The sequence below is a fragment of the Phoenix dactylifera genome, chromosome 2, assembly GCF_051530095.1.
Source record: "Phoenix dactylifera cultivar Ajwa chromosome 2, Ajwa_hap1_PhDact_Kaust_v1.1, whole genome shotgun sequence".
In the NCBI taxonomy this organism is placed as follows: domain Eukaryota; kingdom Viridiplantae; phylum Streptophyta; class Magnoliopsida; order Arecales; family Arecaceae; genus Phoenix; species Phoenix dactylifera.
The window spans coordinates 41,414,510-41,425,815 of record NC_143191.1 but is presented as its reverse complement, the minus strand read 5'-3'; the positions used below and the strand labels follow the sequence as shown (position 1 = coordinate 41,425,815).

Below are 11,306 nucleotides of genomic sequence, written 5' to 3'. Positions count from 1 at the left end.
AGGGGTATAATAACACTCAGTGCTTACCATCTCCTATACGTATTCTTCCATCATTTTGTATACAACCGGGTGCTGTCTTCCTCTTTTTTGAGAAGTCTTGAGACAAAGTGGGAACCAGTCGGTGCTGGGGGGGAGAGGAGACAAGGACCTCTGGACGAACTAGCTAGCCTTAGATAATATAATATATCATTAAAGAACCTGGGGAGTCAAACACTTATAATTTTGTTTGACAGAAGAATCCAAAACCCAGTCACGGATGATGCGACTTCAGAAACAGTTGGGAAAGAACTAGAACTTAAAAGAACATTAGCAACGATGTTATTATCAACATGAACAGCAGTGTTATTATCAAGAACATCAGCCACCCGAGAAAAGTGGAACGACACAAAGAAGACAAGCATGGCGTTCTTAAGGATGACATGCACAAATTGAAAAATGGCCCAACAATGATCTAGAAGGATCTCCAAATGAATGCGAACTACTTTAGCCACTACGAGTAGAACTGGATAGAGTTTAGAAGCAAAATCCTTCACATCGGAAAGCCAAATTATAGGCCAAATTTTTGGATGTCATAACTTGGTCATACAACATCCAATTGAGATATATATATTTTTTAAATCAGATAGTCTTTCAAGATTTACGACGTGATACCACACTCTTTAGGGGATAGCTCTCTAGCAATTGAGCCCAAATTCCATCATTTTGAGGTCTGAAACAAAAAAGTATCTTTTTCACCTATCTTAAAGAAAAACCCAGAAGTTAAATAGGAATAAGAGAATTTCTACTAATGGAGTCCATAAGTCCTGTAACTTACAGAAAAAGAAAAAAAAAATGCATGTGCTAAGAGAGACTATCCACGAAAAAAGACCATCTGTATCCTCTTTCTTCCTCGTCAAGCCTCTCCTTCAATCCTCTTCCTCTTCAAATTGTGTCTCCAACCGTTGAGGTTTTCTTTCTCCTTCTGAGTCCCTTTCTCTCATCCTTTTGGAAACTATGTATCGATTTATATAAATGCATGTATTGGAATGTTGGATAACTATTTTACTAGGTATATATAATTTGACTGTGCAGTGTGTACTAGTGAATACCATGTTCTGAAAACTATATATGAATTTACCTAAAGGTATGTGTTAGGTTGTTGCTGGTGTGCATTAGAAAAACTTACAATATATAATAGAAAGAAGATGAGTGTGTATTATAAAAACTGTATATCGATTATCTAGAGTTGCGTATTAGAATTAGAGTTGATCATGGGCTGGGCCTCGGGCCTAAACACTGTTTATTTTTAGTCAGGCTTCGAGCTGGGTCTATGTAAAATTTGACAATTCCTATGTCCAAGCCCGGCCCATGATCAGCTTTAATTGGGATGTTAGATGACTATATTACTAGGTGTGCATCAACTAGCCATATACTATTGTACTGATGAGTCCTGTAATATGGAAACTATGTATAGATTTATCTGAAAATATGTATTAGGTTGTTGCTGGATGTGTATTAGAAAGGTTTACAATATGTATCAGAAAGCATATCACTTGACGAGGAAGAAAGAGGGTGCGGCGTGTAAATTTTATTTTTATCTGACTCTTAAATTTCTGCTTAAAAGATGGGCATAAAAAAATATGATAAAAAAAATATGGCAAAAAAAAAATCCCGCCCTATATAATCTATCATGGTGCCCGCCCCAATACGTTTTTTGTTCGTTGGGATATAGCCAGGGGATATATTGGGTCGCCACCCAATCCGTCAGTTCAAAGCTTCTGTTTTTTTTTTCGGTGGGAAGTTGAATCGCCATCTCCGTCAGAAAAGGACGAAGGGAGACGTAGCTGAAGTTTGAAGGGACTAAGATCAAGACAAACATATAAAACAAGGACGAAGCCGCACGAATGGACTACTTCTTTGGGATTTGAAGGAAGAGCACGGATCCTCTGCCCGTTCAGGATCTGGACAAAATAAACACCGCCCTCGAAAATGGGATAAGAACACTGCTCTCTCCCTATCCATAACGCACCTACAGAACGGATTTCTCTAGCACGATTTGTGAAGGGTTGGTTGGCGTGTTTTCGAGGCCAAAATGCTATGATAATTCATCGAGGAACCCAACTTGTGCCAATTCTGGGTACTCTTTTTTTTTTTTTTTTTGAGGGAAACACATATATATTATTTATTCATTCCATGTAATGTTTTGTTTATATATAAAAGAAAGGGTAATCCTGTTTTTGTATGTTAAACCTGCCTTCAGGCAGCAAACACTATCATGTATCACTTAATATTCAGGCTATGATGTGGGATCTAATTTAAGAGGCACTTGATGTTCATTCTCTTTGTTTTATCACATATAGCTCGACTTTGTAGAATAGTAAAACTAGAGAAATGAATATCTGCATAGGAACATGAAGTTTCTGAGTAAATTGCACTAATAGGAGTACCAAGAATACTTTTTCTAGTGACCAACATAATAATAACCTGGAACTTTTGATGAAACCTTTATTTATTACATGCATCCAGTACTACTAGTCTTACACAGAAACTCGGAGGAAAGGCCTGGACATCCTTAGACGGCTATGGCGAAGGATGGACCCATTGATTACACTGTCAATGATCTGCATCGCACATGATCTCTCAGGTAATGAACAAAAGCATCCACGTACCGGCCATGGATGTCATTGTTGCTGAAGACCTCCCTCATTCGTTTAGCTGTTTCTCTGAGCTTCTTTCCCTCGTCTTCCACCATCACTGACCTCACCACGTTAGCCACTGCTTCCCTCGTAAAGGAACCAGTTTCCTCATCCCTCTCCACCTCCAACCCAAGCTTCTTCTCCACCATCACCCGAGCGTTGATCCCCTGATCGCCGAAAATGGGCAGGAGGATGAGTGGATGCCCGAACGCAAGGCCTTCGACGACGGAGCTCCAGCCGCAGTGTGTGAAGAAACCCCCGACCGACGAACATGCCAGGATCTCCAGCTGAGGCATCCAACCCATGGCAATGACCCCGCGGCCTGCGATCCGGTCCTCGAATCCCTTCGGCAGCAACTCTACCTCTTCTCGCTTCCTCCTGAGAGCCCAGAGGAAGGGCAGGCCGGAGAGTTCCAGCCCAAAGGCCAGCTCGTGCACGAGCTCGTTGCTTAGCGTCGCCTCACTCCCTAAGGAAACGTACACGACGGACTCGGGAGTCTGCTTGTTCAGCCACTTAACGACGTTCCCATGGCCGGTGTTTGCCATTCCGTTTGTGTTTTCGCCATCAGGTCTGTCATCAGCCGACGGAGGAAGGAGGCCGAGCGGAACGATCGGTTTCTCGTAAAGCTCCGGAAGGACGTTCAGCCATTCACCATCAAACTCCATGCAACCTCGCACGGCCATCAGGTCGCAACATCTGACGACCGAGTTGAAGCGATACTCATCCGACACCCCTGAGGCGTTGTCGTGCACCAACTTAGCGAAGGAGCGGGCCTCGTGGAGACGATAGGCCACCTTCGTCGGGAAGGGGATCCATTCGGGTGTCGCGGTGAGTTGCTCTGGCGACCTCTGCCATGCGGCGGAAAAGGCACTGGAGAAAGATGGGAACGTGTTGAAGTAGGCGCATGGGGTGTTCAGCTTCGAGGCGATCGGCGGCAGCCAGTACGGAGCAAAGTCGCAGATGATCCAGTCGGGTTTTGGAGATGCTTGCTCGAGAAACTCGGCAACTGGTTGGTCGAGCTTATCGAATGCCTTCTTCAGGTGTGGAACTTTATGCGGGGGGAGATCGGCGGTGGCCTCAGCATCATGATCAGGTAGGTCATCGGATGGCGGCAAGGGGATGGAGATGAAATCTATGAGAGGGAGTAGAGGGAGAGGGATGTTTGGGAGCCTATGGATGTTTCTTGGGGTGGAAATGAAGAAGATGTGGTGACCTCTTTTTGCCAGGGACTTGGAGAGCTCGAGGAATGGTATCAAGTGGCCAAAGGCCAACCATGGGAAGAGAACAATGTGGAGAGGGCCTTCACCCATGGGATGCCTGAGCTCCAAGGAAGAATAGAGAGACAATGGAAATGATGCTGTTGGGTTCAAGGATGCAGAGTAGGCCGTGTGGGAGGGGAGGATATATATAGAGCATTAGAGCGGTTGATTCTTATGGGTCAGTCTAAGAGAATTGGATCTATGAAGGACGGAAAAGAGAGTGCAAAACGGAAACTTCTACTGTTCGTTGCTTTGGCTTCCATTATCTCTTGAAAGTTTGAAAGCTTTGAAGACAGTTAATTGTAGAGTTCTCAAGTTAGTCATTGTGGGTCTGGTGGATTTTCTGACTACAATGAGCACCCTGAAGCGTTATTTATGAAAAACTCTTTAATATTAAAATGAAAAGAGTTTTTTCTTCTTCTACTACTTTTTTTCCAAGTAATATCATAGGTAGGTGTAGAAATCCATCTATACAACACTATTCAGTCTATAATTTGCAGTCTATATGTAGATGAATTTATTTGATATCTTGGAGATCATAAGGAATGAAATTAAAAGCTTATTACGGTTGTCACTCCCATAATAAAATCATATGTAACACTAAAATATCTTGGTTATGATGACATCATGACTCATGGGACAGTCTATGGGCCACCTCTTCCGACTGTTATTACTCTGAGATTTTTTTTTTTGGCATATTTTGAGAATTTTCAACAGTGCTGGTTTCTCGAGTTTGGCTTTTGATTTATCTTGCATGATTGTCTAATATTTCTGCATATAAGACAAAAAAAAGAAGCTGATTTTTTGAGCCACTTAGAAAATGCAGGCGAATTTGTCAATTTTTCCTGCCATTTCTTCTCTAATTAGACAATAATTCCACGTGCCTATAGCACTAATGAAAGCTAAATATTAAAATGGGTGGTTAAGTGTTTTGATCATATAGAACCACATAATCCAAAAAACATTATGGTTATACATATTGGATGTTAGCCAACAAGACGCTGATGAATGAAGTTCTCTCGCTGAGTGAAATGTAGTAGTCCTTTCTCTTCCACCTAGCCTATAAAAAAAAATTTGACCGCCTAATTTCAATTGAATGCAATTAGCAAAATTTTAAGATCGGCAAAAATAATATCAAATAATTAAATTGGAAGAAGATAAATAAAATTTTAATTTTTTTTAAATGAAAAGGAATGGAAATCCCACATAGATCTAGAGCCATGACCCTACTATTTTAATTTCTTGCAGGTTTTTGCCCTCTATTTTTTTTTGTGAATCATATATATATATATATATATATATATTAACAACTCTAATATCAACATATCTATTAAAATTAGAAAATAAAAATATCTCGTAGCTCAGTGGAAATACCAATGACATTTTCCTCACACTATTCAACTCTCTATACATATAGGTTGTCTCAAAAGAGACGAGCAAATGTAATCTTCCAAATGTGATAGAGTAAATTTACATTATTGACATGAATTGCTGGATTAGTTATCTAATTTATGTAAGTTCAAAGCATTTTGACATCTGATAGGGGGAAAAATGGACCGTCCAGTCCACAACTAAAAAGCCGTCCAGTTTTAGCCCAGTAAACATTAACGACGATCAGATGAATCTTCACCTTGGCCAAGAGGCCAGTTCGTCTTTAGAACTCCGCCGAAAGTCCCACCAACTCCAGACAATCGATAATCTGCCCCGGCTAAGTTCGGGGCACCAACCCCAGTGATACACTGCATACGCTCCAACCCTCGAGCTTGGGGCGCTCCCTCGAATACACCTCGAAATCCGAAAAACCGAGCTACTCCCAGTCTCCGCCAAGCCGACCTCGTCAAATGCATAACGTGGCTACTTAACGAGCTCGGCCTCGTCAACGACCACATCCATGTACGGGTCTAGGCCCACCTACGTGGCCGTGCTCCACTACACTGCCGTGTTATGTCTCCATAACCAGCCAACAGCAGTCAGACGACACCTTGACTACTCCGGCCATATCCTGCTGTGACTGTCAATGCCCTACCGTTCTTAAGAATGGGATGTACTGCACGTCACCGGCCTACCTGAGCTGCACGCCATCCGGCTCAGAGCCATGCCCCGTTATGATGGGGACTGACAGTACCTCCATCACCTGGGCTACTCAACCGAGACTATAAATAGCTCAGTCAGGTAATTTCTAAGGGACTTTTTGGCTGGACCAAATTTACCCACTCTAACTTAATCGTCGGAGGGCCTTCACCGGAAACACCGGTGAGGCTTTGTGCAGGTCCGCGGTCGTCGCGCTGGAGGTGGCTCCTGTCTTCCTCTTTCCAGCACCGGCGGCTCCTTCGGCTCCATCGGTGTGGTCACCCTCGGGCCAGATTTGAACCACAACAACATCTGTATGCTCGATGCTCCAATATGGATTTGTAGGAAGGAAGGTAAATTTTTCTTTCGTGCCAGCTATGTGGTGCAGAACTTCATTTTTGCGATCCCTCTGGAATTCCAGGATATCATTTATACTGCTGCCTGCAGCTATATTTACACTAGGATGATATGTCTATTTTTTTAATGAATAATGCATCGGGGTACCCGAAAAAACCTACCGAGTTCATGTAACTCCATTCTGATCGGGTAATCAACTGCACCAGTACTCCTCTTACCACCTTTTTTTAATTAATTTATATAATTAAGTTTTTGATTAAAGCATATAAGATAAAAACATTTCTGATCGTCCAAGCTCCATATGCGCCGCCCGGCTCTCATGCTATTTATTTTATTTCGTTTTAATATATATCTATAAGTACAAAAACAGTCGTCATGAATGTTAGAAAGCTGCCGTAGATCGCTGCTTCCATTCATCTGCATCCGAGCCAAGTTCAAAGACCGGGTCTAGAAGTACAGTTTTGGACCTCTTTTCTTTCTTTATTGATTTCGAGAGGGACAAGGAGAGGCAGAGAGAGAGAGAGAGAGAGAGAGAGAGAGAGAGAGAGAGAGAGAGCCTTCAAGCCGCACGCTGGCTCAGTTCTTGCGTGGATATGTTTGACTTTGTTCGAATCAGATATTGTGGAGGGGCGGTGGGCTAGGATGGATGGGCCTCTTGGCAGCGGACCTCTTATTTTGGGCTTGGTTGGGTCCTCCCAAAATCCGTCTCCTGGTGCCCTGTCCATCATCTCACCGTCGAGGCAACAAGGCTATCCTTGGGGCATCTTTAGTTTGAGGAAGCTAGATTCTAGAATGAAAATGAAAATGAGTGGCTCTCATTCCAATTGTTTGGTTGGAGAGAGTTTCATTTCTATTCCAATTCTGCAGGAAATCAAAATATTGCCCCAATCCTTAGGGTATGTTTAGTTCGCGGAAGCCGGATTCTGGAATGAGAATGGAAATGAATGGCTCTCATTCCAATTATTTGATTGGAGAGAGTTTCATTTTCATTCCATATCCCTAGGAAATCAAAATATTGCCCCCATTCTTAAAGTATATTTAGCTTGAGGAAGCTAATCTTTGAAGTGAGCATGGAAATGAGTGATTCTTATTCCAGCTGTTAGAAAATCAAAATATTGTCCCAATCCTCCAGAATTCAATTTGGACTCTCAGCTAATGTTAGACAATGTGATCCAGGATATATGCTAACTAAAGAAAAGCAAGCTGACGGTCATGAACAGACTGCAGAGTGTAGACTAGAAAAGAAAAGATTTTTTTTTATTAGAAAAAAAAATGAAAGGAAATAACTGTAGATTGTACATAGCTAGTGGCATGGAGTTTTCTATAGCAACCTATCTTCGGAGGGTAAAAGCAGTGTAGACAGAATGTGGGCAAAGAAAGAGTAGGAAGCCACTAAGGTGGTAGCTCAGTGGTACCATAGCCTTACTTCTAACCAAGTGGTTCCGAGTTCGAAACGCGCAGGCGTCGATTAAATTGTAGAGACCAGATGCTTCCTGCTCGGACACAGGGTCTGAAAGGACATATTGGTTTGCTGGTAGCCTCGGTGGTACCGGATGTGACGTACTCATACGAAGAATTCGTGCCGGAGCCTAGAGATAATCGAGCCAGGCCCATGGGTGGGAAGGGTATGAGTAAAACTGGCCGGGGTGCCCAATATACGGTCATTTCTGCCTGCATCGAACATTCTTCTGGCGGGGAAAGGCTCAATGAGGACTGCTATGCGGGGGTGGGCTTGTCCCTTCCTTCCCCTTTTCCCTTTTTCCTTAGCAAAAAAAGAAAAAAAAAGAAAGAAAGAGTAGGGACTTCCCAGCAATTTTCCCGAGAAGAACTCAGCTTGCCGACATGATCCATCGAAAACATCCATCATAGTATTGCAGATTAACCATCTGCCAAGACATATTGCTACATCAAAAAGCAATGTCTCATCAGCATACAGCAGAAAAACCATCCTGCTAGAACTCTGTCACAAAGTTCCCAGCAGTCAAATTGAAGCACATTTTGGAGAAGTATTTCCCAGGATAGGGTGAATAGTTGAAGGATTAGAGGTTCTCATGCAGAAAAATCTCTTCAGAAGATTCATCAAGTGGACAGAAAAATACATCGTAAGTCAGACAAGTAATCAAACTCATTTTTGCCTAGTCTGCCTTCCGCATAACAAATATTTGCTCCTACTTAACATTGCTATTGGCTTCTTCAACACCCAATTTAGCACAGGAGACCTGACATTTTACTCTTTTGTTTAATTTGGGAACATTCATATAGCACTCAGAAATATTTAAAACTGAATAAAGTACAAGTGTTACACCATGAATAAGAGAACAACTTTCAGATTTTCTTATATGCTTTTGTACAACAAAATAACCACTTCAGGAAGCTAGTCAGCTGCAATGCTAAAAATTTTTAAGATGACATTCGAACCCCTTACGACGAGATTGCTTTGGAGGAAAAAACACTAACACTTCAAGCAGGTTCCTCTTCAAATCCTATCATTGATGTTAAATATAGAGAATGTACTCCAGCACTTCCAGCTTGCTCTCGAACCTTCTCGTATAGTATCTCTTAGTTTTGTATGTCTCAATGCTTTCTAGTACTGGGAAACTTGTATCATATTTAAACTAGATTAAAGATAGTAAATCACTCCAGAAATATCATACTAAAAGAATTTACGAAATAGATATCCAATAACAATTTTCAAAAGGATGGGAATCCGGTTTCTGGAAGTGCCACTGCCACCAAAGAATCTGTTTTTGCTTCGTGAGAAAGGGAGTATGTTAGAACGATACCGAGAACACCATCCATAAAATAAGGCAATACCACTTGAAACCGAGAAAATACCAAGCTGCAGAACTAGCCCTTAAATCAGTAATGTTCTCTGAAAGATTTAATCTTCCCTCTGTTACTGATAATGTACAAATTAATATATATACATAAATATATATATTAATGGAGCATTTAGCATTTCCTTTTCCAAAAGGGGAAGAGTGAATCTTCCTTCAACTTTCATTTTTCAAGTGCTTCAAGTTTCCGCTTCAATTTTCAATCTGACATTCTTAAAGCTAACTACAGAATTTATCGCTCAGTGCTGTGATTCTAGAACACTTTGCACAAGCAGTGGATCTTCATGACCACCTTGTAGTGTCAATCCTTTTATTCTGAAAATCAATTTCTTCGTAGGTGATCAAAACATGATCTAATACTACATCAATGTTATCTGAATCTAAGAAGCAGCTGACAAGGGCAAAGACAAAGGTTTTAATGAATTCATGCACAAGTTAACAGAAAGGCACCTGGATAAATGGAGGAAAGAAGGAATATTTAAGTAGGCACTAAGCTTTTTGGAGAGAGAAATGGAAGGATGAAAGGAAGTTGGGAGAGTTAAAAGACAAACAAGAATGAGAATATATGCATGAAAAACGACAAAGGAGAGAAGTGGGACAAATGAGCTAATAATTTTCCAAAGTGCCAGCCAATATATGTCAATATGTGCTGAGCATGGTGTGATACATATCATGCCAATGCTACTCCAGCACAGCAGTCGGCACCAGAACATTGCACTTAATCCCTCGCTAAAGTTAGCCTACCACCAAGATTGGCAACTGAACCTATATAAACAGCAAGCCAGAAATAGATCAAGTCAGATACAGTCAGTTAACCCAGAACTAAAAGGAAGATCCCCAATAAAACTTCATGACAACCCCAAAACACTCAAAAGTTTCAAGAATGACATGGACCTCCTCCATCTTCGAACACTTCCTACATAAATACACCATGAGCACACTGTTCAGCACAAAAGTTCCAATAAGTAACAGCTCCCTCCAGATAAAAAGACATGTTAAAAGAAACTGGAGGTGAAGTAACAGCATCGGCCATAACCAAATGGCACTCTATGTAAGTGAGCCTAGCAGAATACCAAAAAGAATCAGCCGCACCATCCCATAGTTGTTACAAGTTACAAGATGATAAGCACCTTAACATAGACCAAAATCCCTATGCTAAGCCAGCACTACCACACCAATCAAATGAAAAAAAGTGACTACTGAGTTAATGAAACTATGAATAATAGTCACAGCAGTGGCATGATGTCATAAACATTAGTGCCAACAGCAGCAATAAAAAGAAAACCCAATAAAAGATACCACACCACTTCCACCTTAACCTTGTATCACCAGCTGCCTTCACTCCAGAAAAAACATATTCAGACTCAATGTTGTAGCTGATTACAATATACTAGTGTGATCGGGACATAAGTTACCTATATAGCATCAGAAAATAACCCTTTACTGACACCCAAACCATTTAGCAGGTTTACTCACTTCCCTAGGTTTTGTTTCTGTCTTCGTTCCAATGAACACGATGTGTTATTGTTTCAACAAATGTTTTGGTTAGGAAAGTTTATAGCCTTGTCATAAAACCATTAACAAAGCCTGACAATGATTTTTTCTAAAATCGAACCTGCGTCCAAAATATGGCCTTGTAAAAATGAATCCAACTCAACAACAAACACTAAGGACCCCTGACTCACCTATGACCCTTCAAAAAGATGTTCCTAATTTACTTATTATATTGTCTGCAAAATTCTGCAAAAATAAAATATCTTGGATGCACAACTGTAGCATGTGGAGATGAAGCCTGACATATCATTTTTTTTTTTAATGTCAGAAACAGACATGAAGATCTTAAGAAATGCAAGTTATGTGGCACATAAACAAATTCAGAGTTTGACACTCTGGATCATGTGCCTCTTGTGATTTGATATATATGATAAGCACAATTAGTAGGCACTTACCAGGTGAAAAAGAACAAAAAACATTACAACTACATAAGCTTTCAGGTGGAAGAAAAAAAACATTATTTTAGGTTTCAATTACAGAATCAAACCAACCAATCTGGTATACTCTTCATGTTAATTTAAACTAGCAATACAACTATAGGCTTTATGTGGAAT

At 41.0% G+C, this 11,306-nt stretch overlaps 1 pseudogene; it reads right to left on the bottom strand.

Annotated features, from left to right (window-relative positions):
• Positions 1-1,690: 1,690 nt before the first annotated feature.
• On the bottom strand, positions 1,691-4,283 carry LOC103722486 (putative UDP-rhamnose:rhamnosyltransferase 1 pseudogene; annotated as a pseudogene).
• Positions 4,284-11,306: the final 7,023 nt, after the last annotated feature.